Source organism: Hesperophylax consimilis, chromosome 12, assembly GCF_061612785.1.
Source record: "Hesperophylax consimilis isolate HC1 chromosome 12, BYU_Hcon_1.0, whole genome shotgun sequence".
Classification (NCBI taxonomy): Eukaryota; Metazoa; Arthropoda; class Insecta; order Trichoptera; family Limnephilidae; genus Hesperophylax; species Hesperophylax consimilis.
The window spans coordinates 29469221-29483496 of NC_142847.1; positions in this window are offsets into that span (position 1 = coordinate 29469221).

Here is a 14276-nt window from a genome sequence, read left to right on the forward strand (position 1 = left end):
TTTAAAAAATATATATATTCATGGGAGACCAATATACCAGTTTCTACGTTTTTCACTCCAACTCAGAAATCACTTTTAAATTTGATCGAGTACGTCCGGGGTATCGATTCTCCAATCCAGGCCGCTCGCAATCGCTGTCGAAAGTACATACATTGGTCGACGTTCTTATTCTTGACTCTCTTCAAAGGTACATACTTGCATACGCCAAAAGTCAAGAGTCACCTCAAACAACGAGTGGGTGAACCACTCGTTGTTCGAGTGGAATGACTTTGTCGAGAATCGAGGCCCTGATATACTGTTGATAAAAAGCTTAAAATATCGAACGATGCAATTGAGTTCAATTCCTACGGTAAAATATACATTAGGATAGAATTTTTGTGTTGTTAAAATATTGTAAGTATAATTATCAGTACCTAACTATTATAACTATAAAACTTTTGTTTTCTGAAGCAGCAATTCACTTTCAAACGTTAGAAGTAGCGTCATGAAATTTCAAGAGCTCTTGCACGTAAAATTTACAGATTAAGGAACCTTGAAATATCTACAAAACTTTTAAAAAATTAGCTGGTTTTGAAAATTTCATTTTCAGTTTTCAATTACTTTATTTTTTTATTTTTTTTTTTATTATTTGTACATTATTTTCTCTTACTTAGATCCTACAAAACTGATCAATCAGTTTAATTGTAAGAAATCTCTCACTTTTTGTATTTATTAATACAATTTGTTTTTTTCTAAAAAAAATTGTATTTGGTTAAAGATAGCTCTTTCAATTTAATTATCGAAGAAAGCAAAGCAATTTTAAACTCTTTTAAACCACTTGATTTGATTGATATAGGTTGACCGGTTCTTTTACAGTTGTCAGTTATAGTTATTTCATAAAACTGACATTTTTTAAATATTTCATATAAGTATTATTAATTAATAATGTTTTCCTTATTAGGGTCGCATCAGAGTGCTGTAATTAATGATAATGTATTGCGAAAACTTAAAATGAAAAAAAAACAATGCTTGCTGTCTTAAACAACTGGAACGATTTTTGGCATATTATGCCAAATTTGCAAATCGTTTCGAGCGATCGCTTGCCAAAATATGCCAATTTTATAGAACTCAAAAATAGTGAATAAAGGTTGAAATGTATGTGGATTCATTTGTTTTAAACTGCAGTGAGCAGTCTTCATTTGTTTTCATATTAATATTTTGAGGAATGATATAATTATTTTAAGCATCGCTTGAGTAGTTAAATATTATTAGTAACAGTTAAGTTTTAAAATTCATGTAGATATCTATCGCTATTAATTTAGGTAGAATGTATAACAATCAGACCACGCATAACTCAAGTGAAAGTATTGGTAAATCTAGGCAATAACAAGCACATGATTTTAACCACGTGTGCCACTAATTGAAATAATATAATTTGTATTATTATTAATATTTTAGAAAACATTTAAGTGCATGCTTTTCTAGTTACTAGGGCCAACATAATGGTAGCTCGTGTTATGAAAGGTAGAAATAATGACTCCAATTTGTAATGGTTCAAATAGCGTCCCGAAGTTAGTAGAGTTAGTAGACGAGTAGACGAACGCGTCAGGTTTCCACCAAGGCTTCGTGGATTCAATTCAACACTCACAATATATTTAGTTTATAATTTAGATTATAGAAAACTTAAGGGAAATAGATGTATTTAAATGAAAGATACAATAGTTTTGTCGCATATTATCTTAGAATATAGAAAAGCGAACTTGGAACCCTATCCACCAAAGTGACGAGCTGCACTGTGCATAGTAACAACGATCAACTGTCAGATACAAACAAAATGGCGATTGCACAAGGTTCAAAGTGATGTTAGAACCATGTAATATAATTTGTAAATTTACAAATCCTTAATTTTTCTATTTTTTAACCTTTTTATAATTTTGTAAAAACGGAATTATTTGTTTTATAAACTACACTAAACAAAATAAGTATACCCACGAACTGGCGATGCCTATGTGGGATTTTTTTTGGTATATTTGCATACTATTCTATTATATATTTTTTTATTTAATTGTATCATTTTATTTTTCTAAACCATAGCTACCTTTTTTTATAGTACCTTCTTTACCTATGAATGAAATGCTTTTTGTAATACTATAATAAGTTTAATAATGTAATACTTGATTTTTGTAATTATATTTTTATGCATGTAACAAAAGAAAATTATTATTAAAAAAATAAAAAAGGAAATTTAAAATGTTCGTCGTATTCGTAGGTTTCTATGATTTTTTTTGTTTTGTATTCAATAGAAAGTTTTGAAAAAAACGCCCTGTCAAAAATGAGTTTTTTGTAAATAGGTTCCGGACAAGAAGTCCATCAACCGGTGGGACTATCACACTCACAATTGGGGAATGTTGTGATACTGGAGGGAATGAGGAAGGGGAGGATTCGGGGAAAAGGAAAGTACCTCGTTATGCAGATCTGGTCACCAAACATGACTAAAGCTAAAACGTTTCGGACAGCATTGCAGTGTCCATCATCAGGGCAGATGTGTTATTTGAGGTTGTGGTGAAATGTGAGCTTATGTATGAGGATGTGATACCGTGTTGCCAGCTCCAACCCTATGAGCTAACATTAAAGTATAATTTTTAAGGTGGTTTTCTTCGTTTAGCTCTGGTGTAGCCGTCAATTACCGGATACCAAGAACTATTGAGCTTAGCTCCATCGTCTCTATTAATGTTTACGGGATTTTTGTGAATTTCAATGGCCTCCGTAATCAGCCGTACTCTATAAGTTTTCGGTCTCCCCAGGACTTCAGGAACAAATCCAAAGTAATGCCCGGTGTCAATCAAATGCTCGGCAATTGCCGATTTGTCAGGGTGGCCAAGTTTACAAGCTCTGGAGTGTTCTGAAATCCTTTTGGAAATAGTCCGCTCTGTCTGGCCTACATAGACCTTGTCACATCTGGAACAGCTGAGTTTATACACTCCATCTGTTTCCAGAGGAAACATAGTCTTTGCAGACCTCAGTAAGTCCTGTATCTTTGTCGTTGTTCCGAAGACAGTCTTGATACTTTCCTTTCTCAATAGCCTGGCAATTCTGTCTGTCATATTGTGCACATAAGGCAGGAAGGCACAGCCTTTCGACTGTTGTTCAATTCTGTCTTCTTTTAGTGCAGATTTGGCTCTTATGATTTGCCTTGTCTGACTTGCTGGGTAACCGTTACGCTTCAGTGCATCGGTCAGCTTCGTAAGTTCCGCTCCGATTTTATGTTCTTCACATATTCTGGTCGCTCGGGTCACCAATGTATGGATAAGTCCTCTCTTCTGCGCTGGGTGGTGGTGCGAATCAGCGTGTAAGTACCGATTCGTATTATGCCCTAGGCTACCATCGTGTTTTCACATCACCTTTACATATAGAAAAGGCAGGATTTTATCTTTGTTTTCCAGTTCCATTGTGAATGTAATGACTAAAGCTGTTTCAAGCAAAGTTCCTCTTAAGAATGTTGCTATTTTACTAGGGCGATGCTGTGAGTATATACCACTCTGACTTCCGGGTAGACTGACTACACGGAGAAAGATGAGTATTACCAATTTATTGAGAATCTCTTCAAATTATTGGAAATCCATTTGTCGAGTTTGATAAGGTTATCGACTCCAATTCCTGGGTAGGAAGGTTCAATCCTCAGTCAAATAAGTTGAAAAAAAAATTTTAAAGACATTGGAATTTACTAAAATTTTTACAGGAAACGGAATTAAATCCCGTTTTTAACATGATTAAAAAAAAATTTAAGAGGTTCTTAATAAATTACCAATACTAATTTTTTTCCGTTCATGAACAAATATTTTATTTAAATGTTTTCTCCAATTGCTTTGAATGATTCCATTTTTAGGCTTGGGTACCAGTTTGAAAAAAAAACAGTAAATAAGCCAAATAAAAAGAATTGTTTTTTACGTGGTTATAGCGAGGTTGTCTTTATATCGATAATCGCGTAATCCGTCTATCTTTGTAACTCTATATATCTTTCTTGAATACGTCAGGCTCCGAGAATAAGTGATACTCTAACGATGATAATTAAAAACCAATAGATCTTACTAACTCGATGCACAAACTTTAAACTGTATCTAACAAATTGCAGTTGGTGGGTTTGTATGATGCTGTGATTCGAGCGGAAGAATAAAGTGGTGAAAAAACGCATGGGAACGTGACATGTGGAGGTGTGACGCAGAAGAAGATGAGAAAAGGATAAAAACACATGGCGAGAGATGAAAGTGTTCGTGGGAAGATTGTTATATTTATTGGTGCATTTACAGAGGCGAATCTAGGTACATTAGTTACCGAAAAAAAAACATTTATTTTTAGTATTTTTCTCAACTTATCGTTTGGTTTAATACTAGCACAGACCATCGATACATAATAACAATACAGGGTGTTAAGGGACGTACTTGACTTACTTTAACCACTGATTCCTAAAATTATTTGGAGTAAAAAATGTTAACGCAATTTTGGTCTCCAGTGACTTGAACTTTTGATTTTTTTTTTTCAACAAAAAAACATAGAAAATCGGTAGGAATTGGATAGTTATGGTCGATGTTAGGCGTTTGGTTGTTATTTGTCTGAGTAGACCGTGATGACATGTGGAAAATAAACATAAAAAAATTCAGTCAGGAATCACTGGTTAAAATAAGTCAAGGACTTCCCTTAACACCCTGTATATCAGCCCTCAACTTGTTTTAAAAAGGTTCACGACACCAGCGAAGATCTTCCGTTTTGTGGCAAAAGTGTTGTCGTAATTTGTTGCGTAACGTGGTTGTTTTGCTGGAAATAAATGTTAGATTTTTATCGATACGCCTCCTTGAATATATCTATGATGTGGATATATTATGTAAATACTCATATAACTGATTAAATTGTTAATTATAAAGTCCGTGAGAGCCCCCACCTAAAATATTTCTAACTTCTTATAGTTCGTGTTTAAAAATAATATTCATGCTTCACGGGTTCTTTCGCAGAATTTTAACAATTTATCAAATCTTCAAATCGAGTTAAAATACAAATTCCGTGAAAGTTCTGTTCAAGTTTATTTGTAAATGATTGTTGGGATATAAAAAAAAACTAACTTGAATTAATGAGATAACGTAATCAATCAAAGATAAATAACTTTTTAGTGGTGAGAGAAATGTCCGACAAAGATTGGTAGTTACAACCAGTTATTGATAAAAATGTTTCAAATATGCGTTTTACGAAATTTCTTCTTTATTTTGACTAATTATTAAATAGACATAAATTATTGGTTTTATTGAAATTATTAAAAATATCCGGACAAAAAACACCTCAATCCATATCTGGCGCCACTTCATTGATTGTATTTAATTCGAACTACTTAAAGTGCATTCTAATGCAGTCATTAAGAATGCATTTACCTTTCCTATAACCCCCCACCTCAACTTCCTACTTGCGAGTAGGTATGAATGTGAATGTAAACTCAAGCGATTGTTACCATTAACATTGTACACACGTAATTAATTGTAGTAATGTCCTTTCGAGAATGGACTTAGAAAGTCTGGAAATGTAGATGCAGACAGAACATTGTAAAGGTTTAGGTACATACTTACTTTCCCTTTTATTTGTTTGTCCATGTGTATTGTAGTTATAACTCCTTCGCATTTTAGACATTTATTTATCTATTGAATGCCCGTAGAGCTTTTACAAACACAATAAGCGTCGAACATGTCAATCTGTGAGAAATACTTAGGATGCAGGCAAATTCTCAAGTTATTGTTTTACAAAATTATCTTTTAATTTCTGTCTGTATCTGTGCGATGCCATACGTAGTAATTCAAAATCATGTGTTTTTGGTTTGAAAATTTGGTCGCCTAGAAATGTTTCAGAATTGCTTGTAGATGCTTTAATTAAATACTTTGAGTAGAATACATCTTGGCCTTTGAAATAATCGAGTATTTTTTAGATAAGTCTATTTATAAGCCCAGAAAAAAATAGTGTAAAGGCCTATGAAAACTGCTTTAAAGTTCAAAATCTCCTACTTGCGAACCCTTTTTCGGTTATGATTTTCTTGTATAATGTGGAAAATTAAGTTATTTATAAAATGATCGAAAAAAAAAAAAATATTTATGCCTGAACATCCACAAAATAAAATAATAGGCACTTTTTGGTCATGTTTTTTTCTTGCATAAATCAAAACAGGCGGATGGTGTTAAGCGGGAATTTAAACCTTATTGCCATCTACGTAAGGGTTGTTATTGATAGCGGCTCAATTTAAAATAATAAACGACGTAGTGCATCGCCTTAAATAAATAAATAAACATCATTACAATAAATGTTTATCATTTTAAAAATATAACACGGAAAACTAAACAAATATTTATTACAATACTAGCCATACCCGTTGCTGTGGCTTGGTCTCTCTGTGCATAGAGAAACAGTAGCATTGTGCTTTTACGTCCAACAGAAGGCGAAGTTTTTCTAAAACCACGTTTTTACCTGTCACGGGTGACGTCTGTAAAATATAGGTATATAAAAACACACGCGTATTTAAATGCAACATTGTGTTAACATTTCAAACAATCAGTGAAGAACTTTCCAAGATTTAAGATTTTGAACTAACGTACATTTATATTTTTATTTATAAAAAACAGAAGACAGAAGATAGAATACGGATGATAAAAGATAGAAGACAGAAGAAAGAAGATAGAAGATAGAAGACAGAAGAAAGAAGATAGAATATAGAAAACAGAAGATCAAAGATAGGAATTTAAGATAAAATATAGACGATAGAAGATAAAAGACAGATGATAGGAGATATAAGATAGAAGATAGAAGATAAATGATAGAAGATAGAAGGTAGTAGATAGAAGATAGAAGATAGAAGATAGAAGATAGAAGATAGAAGATAGAAGATAGAAGATAGAAGATAGAAGATAGAAGATAGAAGATAGAAGATAGAAGATAGAAGATAGAAGATAGAAGATAGAAGATAGAAGATAGAAGATAGAAGATAGAAGATAGAAGATAGAAGATAGAAGATAGAAGATAGAAGATAGAAGATAGAAGATAGAAGATAGAAGATAGAAGAGAGAATATAGAAGATAGAACATAGAAGGTAAAAGAAGGAAGGTAGAAGATAGAAGATAGAAGAGAGAATATAGAAGATAGAACATAGAAGGTTAAAGATAGAAGGTAGAAGATAGAAGAGATAATATAGAAGATAGAACATAGAAGGTAAAAGAAGGAAGGTAGAATGTAGAAGGTAGAAGGTAGAAGGTAGAAGGTAGACGGTAGAAGGTAGAAGGTAGAAGGTAGAAGGTAGAAGGTAGAAAGTAGAAGGTAGAAGGTAGAAGGTAGAAGGTAGAAGGTAGAAGGTAGAAGGTAGAAGGTAGAAGGTAGAATGTAGAAGGTAGAAGGTAGAAGGTAGAAGGTAGTAGGTAGAAGGTAGAAGGTAGAAGGTAGAAGGTAGAAGGTAGAAGGTAGAAGGTAGAAGGTAGAAGGTAGAAGGTAGAAGGTAGAAGGTAGAAGGTAGAAGGTAGAAGGTAGAAGGTAGAAGGTAGAAGGTAGAAGGTAGAAGGTATATCTTGTCTTTTCGTATGAGGCAATTCACCCTATAAATGGTGCATTGTATATTTTGTATTAATATGACACCTTCAATAAATTACACTCGAATAAGCTCAATAAAATTAATCTTTTTCTTACTTTCATCTTTTTTAATATTTTATTTTAATAAAATTTTCACATTTTCAAATTTCAATATTTTTATTCTTATTATGTTATCTTATGAGAAACAGTTACAAGGAAGAAATTCATAATCGGTTCTATTTTTTCTATATACCACACGTACAAATGGATAGTGTATAAACATTCGATTCCCGAAATTAAATAAAAAAATATCAGTTATTTTCATTAATAGTTATTTTTTCTTTGATGCAGGACCTTTTGACATGTGCACCGATTCATTGTTACGCGGATCCAGTACAGTTCATGATAGCTTTTTGTTTGACAAGCCCCCAAAGGGCACACAAACTCCAACGGCTCGGAGGGCTTTGAAGCAGAGAATGGACGGTTATCTCGTGAGTATTTCCGCCTGGGGTAAAAATAATCTCGTCGAATTTAATGTTTCAAAGACCCAATCCTGTCTGATTACGTCTAAAAGGGATCCAAATGATAATATAGTCTCCTTCAACGGAAGCAATCTTCCGAACAGGCCTTCCATTGATATGCTTGGTGTAACTATAAGTGACCAGCTCAGGTACGGGGGCTCCATCGAAGCCAGAGTAAAGTTGGCCTCTCAGAAGCTGGGCGTACTGTACAGTAGGGTGTATCGATTTTTAACTTTTTTTTTGTTCTCAAATTCCAAGTTGAAAAAAAGTTGCTACTAGGTACCACAACTTACCACAAAAAAATTTGGATTTTTAAAAAAATGTTTAGGTCTCCCGCACAAGGCCCAAAGTTTTAATTTTTTTCAAAAAAATTTCAAATTTTTTTAAAATTAAAAAAAATAAAATCGTAACTTTTGTGTTTATTCTAAGTTAAAAAACAGTAATATTAGGGAATAAAAATAAATAGGTAGTTTAAACTTTTTTGATATGATAAATGATAAATGTTTTTTATTTGTACACAAAATTACAAAATTTCATCAAAATTAACAAACTTTAGGGCTTGTGCGGGAGACCTAAAATCCATTTTTTATAAAAAAAAATCGTTTCTTACTTATTTTTATGCCCTAATATTACTGTTTTTTAACTTGGAATAAACACAAAAGTTACGATTTTATTTTTTTAAATTAAAAAAAAATTGATATTTTTTGAAAAAAGTTAAAACTTTAGGCCTTGTGCGGGAGACCTAAACATTTTTTTAAAAATCCAAAACTTTTTGTGGTAAGTTGTGGTACCTAGTAGCAACTTTTTTTCAACTTGGAATTTGAAAACAAAAAAAAAGTTAAAAATCGATACACCCTACTGTACAGGGCCCGCAGATACTTTAATAGTACATAACTGCTGACCCTGTACAAATCGCAAGTGCGCCCGCCCTACTGTCGAATTTGGCAGCCATCTCTGGTCCGGAGCCCCTAAATACCTGAAAAAACCCTTGACTCTGTGCAAAAACGGGCGGTCCGTTTGATAGATTCCCCAATCTTAACAAACGGACTGCAATCTTTAGAGCACAGGCGTCAGGTAGTTATGCTGCCCTTGTTCTATCGGTATTACAATGGAAGATGCTCTGAGGAACTAGCGTCATTGATCCCTTCGGCATCGGTGCGTAGTCGGGATACACGCGAAACGCGCGCCCAACATTTGTACACGGTTGATATTTGTCACATGAGAACGGGTCGATTCTACGATTAGTTCTTAAGTTGAACAGCTCGGCTGTGGAACGAGCTGCCGGCCTCTGTGTTTCCTCCCTCCTACAACATGGGACTCTTCAAGACCCATGTTCACACCTTCCTCTCCACAAAAAGACCCTCCACACATCATCCCCAAAGATGACATAGGCCCTGAGGGAAATTATTTTCTTCAGGGCCTCCTGTGTGGAGTTAATATAAAAAAAAGGACGGATTGCTTTTAAATATATCAAAAAGGTCTGTATATGTATTGACAGTTTGGTGAAATAGCGCATAGTTGTAGTTAGTGAATAGTTACTGCCATTGTCGTCACAGTGGAAAATATGGTGGAGTCGAGAAGATAGGTAAGTACTTGTAAATAAAAGGTAAGTGAAGATCACATTTATCAAAGTAGTCCGGGGTGGCACCATTGTAGGAATTGTGGTTTAAAAAATCTTTCACTAACTTTCTAACCAATACGCCGTTTCTACGCAGGGGTAGGCAGAAAGGACCACCAAACAACTCGGTCTTGGCACACACGACTTGCTCCAGCAATGAACAAAAAAATTCAGTGAATCAAATACGACCAGAGTCAGTTTAACAGAAAGTAAGGATGAACGACTAATAAATGTGAATGAAGCGAGAAGTTTATGCGAAGAAGTGTCTGTGTGTGGTGTGGGTAACACCCTCTCTACCTTCATATTTTGGTTATTTTCGTTGTTAAATCTGACTAATCTATGAAACTTTCTTCAAAGGGCCCCTCACCAAAATACTCGACAAAAATATTTATATTACGTAAAAAACAAACAAATTAATTTTCCATCTGCAACTTCACGCTTCGTACCTTTACGTGACGGGTGCATCAATCTACAGCATTTTGCTAACTAAATTTAGCCTGCGGCGCGATGCCCCAACCAGACAAAACGTGTTGTGTTTATTATTTGTACTTAAATTAGATATTATTGGTAATGGGGTGTGGTCTGTAGAAAGACTTGTCCGGGTGGTCGGGAATTTGCCGTTACGCTGCTGACTTTTTTTTAATTCTTACCCGTGAACTTCTGCGATCTTTACCGCGATAAAGGGATTTAAAAAAAAAAAGAAAAATGTTGGACCTAATAACACAACAAATTATTTATTTTATTTATTTCTCCATAAATTTCATTACAACATAATTAACTTTATCACAACATATTATATTACATACACTCTCTTGAAAAGGTGGATTCTTGTGCTCAGGAGAGGAAAACGAATATATATTATTACTTACTACTATCGTGAAAAGTTATAAATGAAAAATTTTTAAGTAAAGTTATAGAGTGATAATTTTCATAGCGAAGGTAAAGTTTAAAGTGAAAAATGAGCATAATTATTTGAAAAAGCACTTATGCACGTCTATCTTTACTCTGTATCCTTTCACTTTGTAACTTTTCACATTGAACTTATGCACTTCGTTTCTCAAAAAAATTCACTTTTATTTTTTTTTTAATAATTTTACACAATAATTTACAAAAGTAGTTGTTATATCTAAGTTCTCCTCTCCTAAGCACAAGCATCTGCTTTATCATGAGATTATATGTAACATAATATAAATCACAAAATTAATTAATAGGCAGAAAAAAATACTAATTGTAAATATTTTTGGTTACTTTGAATTAAAAACTAATTCTATATAATATTATTATATTGTACTCATACATGTATATAGTATCCTTGATTTTAACTTCTTTATTCTTAACCTTACATTTTATAAGTAATAGGGAAAATCAAAAAATTACCTAACCCTCCTAACCCAACACTAGAATTCGATGCTACGTTGCCCACAGATTTGTAAAATGTAATCCCCTGTACCTTTATGCGCGTCAAGCCTCGGATACAAATCTCAGTACAAAAGCATGCTTTTGGAGAGTAGCTAGCATGCTAACTACTCGAGTATTTGTGGGTCAGTACACCCACGCTAGATACAGGCATAGCTGGCTAAGTTGGAATCCCGACTTCTAGTATTACGTAGTGGAATCCGAAAGCTTATCAATGCAAGTTATATAATATATAATCAAATGCATCATTTATAATTTTATATAGAAATACTAGGTCAGTAAAAATCCTTCTATCAGACATTTTAAGCATGTTCACTTCATTTCAAGAGTTTTGTATTTGCGACAAAATTGCTGGAATACCCTTTTCAAATCTTAGAAAACGTAATAATTATTTTTTATTCTTTCAATGGCTTGTACATGAATATTGTAATATGGGTTCCAGACGGGAGAATTGTACTCAAGTTGACTTCTAACAAAGACAACATATAACAGTTTTATAAACTTAATATTGTTGAAATTTTTAGTTTTTTTACATAACATATAAAATTCAACTTAAGTACAATTCTAACTATTTGACATTTTGAGATATTTAAGTAAAGTCTGTTTTCATTGTCAAATAGTACAATTCTAACTATTTGACAATGAAAACAGACTTTACTTAAATATCTCAAAATGTGAAATAGTTCGAATTGTACTCAAGTTGACTTCTAACAAAGACAAAACTTAATATTGTTGAAATTTTTAGTTTTTTTACATAACATATAAAACATTTAAATTCATAATATTGTTACAATAGTACATAGTAAATGGCGTAAGAACAACCTGGTTATAAATCCCAATTATTGTAAACCCCTGTTAGAGATTTCCGTTTTGTGGTTAACAAAAGAAAGATTTGATTGAAAAGTGATACCTAAGTCTTTAATTTATGTTAATGTCTCAAGAGTATTGTTATCAATTTTGTAACTATAGAATACTGGGTTTTATATTCCAAAAAATCTAACTATTTGACATTTTGAGATATTTAAGTAAAGTCTGTTTTCATTGCACCAAATTAACAATTTGTTGATATTATCGTGAAGAATATTACAATGATAAATATATAAAACAATTCTAAAAATGTTGAGGTCATTAGCAAAAAGTAAGATAAATGCATCATGAAATATTTTTGTAATATAATTTACAAACAAGATAAACAATATTGGTCCTAGGTGCCAACGCTGTGGGACTCCACTCGTTGCATTATTTTTTTCTGACTGGGAGGATTTTATTTTAACAATTTATTTTCTACCAGTAACTTACCAGGCTAATATGTTTCACGTATACCAAGCTATATTATTATTGTAAAGAGACAAACCGATAGGTATAAGTGTGTCCGCTGTGCCCGAGTTCACGTCAATGTTCTCTTACTATGAGAAATTTTCAAATAATATCCAAATTCCTCCTTGAATACGAAAGGTCTTATGTAAATTTCTGAAATCGATTTTCTTTCAAATCATTAGAGGTCACGCTTTTAGGGATTTTCTATTCGGTGGTGCTAATGATGGTAGGCACATCCAAATATTTTTTAATTTTACTTTATTTTATAAATTTATCATTCAGGTTTTACGTTCGGAATCAAGGTAATTTCGCTTTTTCGCTTGATTCTGATGAGGCAACAATAACTTCTTCCGATGACTATGATTTAGAGTTAAAATTATCTCTCTCAGTTGGTCCAAGAGCTAAGAGTTGAAGTTAGTCAAAATAATTTCTTCGAATACCTGGTTGGTTGAAAACGTACTGAAATAACGTTTCCTCCCGCTGAGATTCCTGTCGAGATGAGAAAATTAGATTCATCATAAATATTATATATTGAAAATATATATCTACGGTAAAATAATATATTATTAGATATATTACTTACCTACCTCCCTCAGAAAGTATATTTAATAATGTTGCCTTGACCTAGTGGCTGAATAACAAGGGCATTACTAATAAACAACTTCTAAAATTTTCACAACTGATAAGAAAACCGTTATTATGTAGGGTAAATTGCTGTTTATCAATTATTGTATAAAATTTAAAAAGGGGGGTATGTAGCTAAACCTATTTAAGTACTAAACATAAACAAACCTCTCACTAACTAACCTAACTACTAACTAACAGCTACTGACTAACCCAACCACCCGCAAAACGCTACCGTAGTAAAAAAATACCATTTATTTAGATATCAAAAGAATGATTTGTTTTCAAAATTTAAATAGCAAATTCAGAATAATTATTATTATTCGAATACCTTTTATAATATGTTTTTTATTAATATATTTGAATAGTGATTATTCAAAAATACTCTTTTCCGCCCTTCTTTTCATTGTCAACTATTATAAACTTTTTTTTGATATGTGTATTTTCAAATTGTTTTTAAACTGACATAGAGCTGTTATTATTGTGCGGTAGATGCCTATTACTGATATTACCCAAGTATCTACGTGCTTAGTAGGTAGGTACTAATTTTAAGGTACCTACCCAAATATTATTACCACCAATATTGAGAACTCCACATGTATATTATTTATTTTCGAATAACGAATGATACGAGCATGAAAAATCTATTTATATCATTCATTTGTCAGCTGCCGGAATGAAATCCGCACCGCGTCAGTTTATTATGCAAAGTTTTCTCGAGTGTAACGGATCAACGGATGATGTTATTATTATGTAGGAAGGTAATAAGATGCAGAAAGCTGATATCATGAGAATGTGTTCACCTCATTCACCTCATTGATCTGTTGGGAATAGTTTGATTTTATTCCAGAAATCTACAGTTATTATCTATACAATTTGATGAAACTTCGGTACTTAGGTACTATGTAGGTACTTATAACATTTTTTAACCCTCTTAAGTCGCAGAAACTGAGCTTCATTGCTGTAAAAATATATATGATGATTTAAATCGGGCCAGGGGAGCAAGGGGGCATACACTGCAGGAGGTAAAGAGTAAGTACTTTACTGCTATAATATACCGACGAATATTTAGGAAAATTTGGTATTCCTAAATATCAAATTTTATATATGTATATATTTTCAAAGCATCACCAAGCTGACATGTTACGTCCTAAAGAAATTAGTTTCTATCGGGGCCCACCTGTGTGAAGTTAATGTTAAAAATATTCATAAAATAC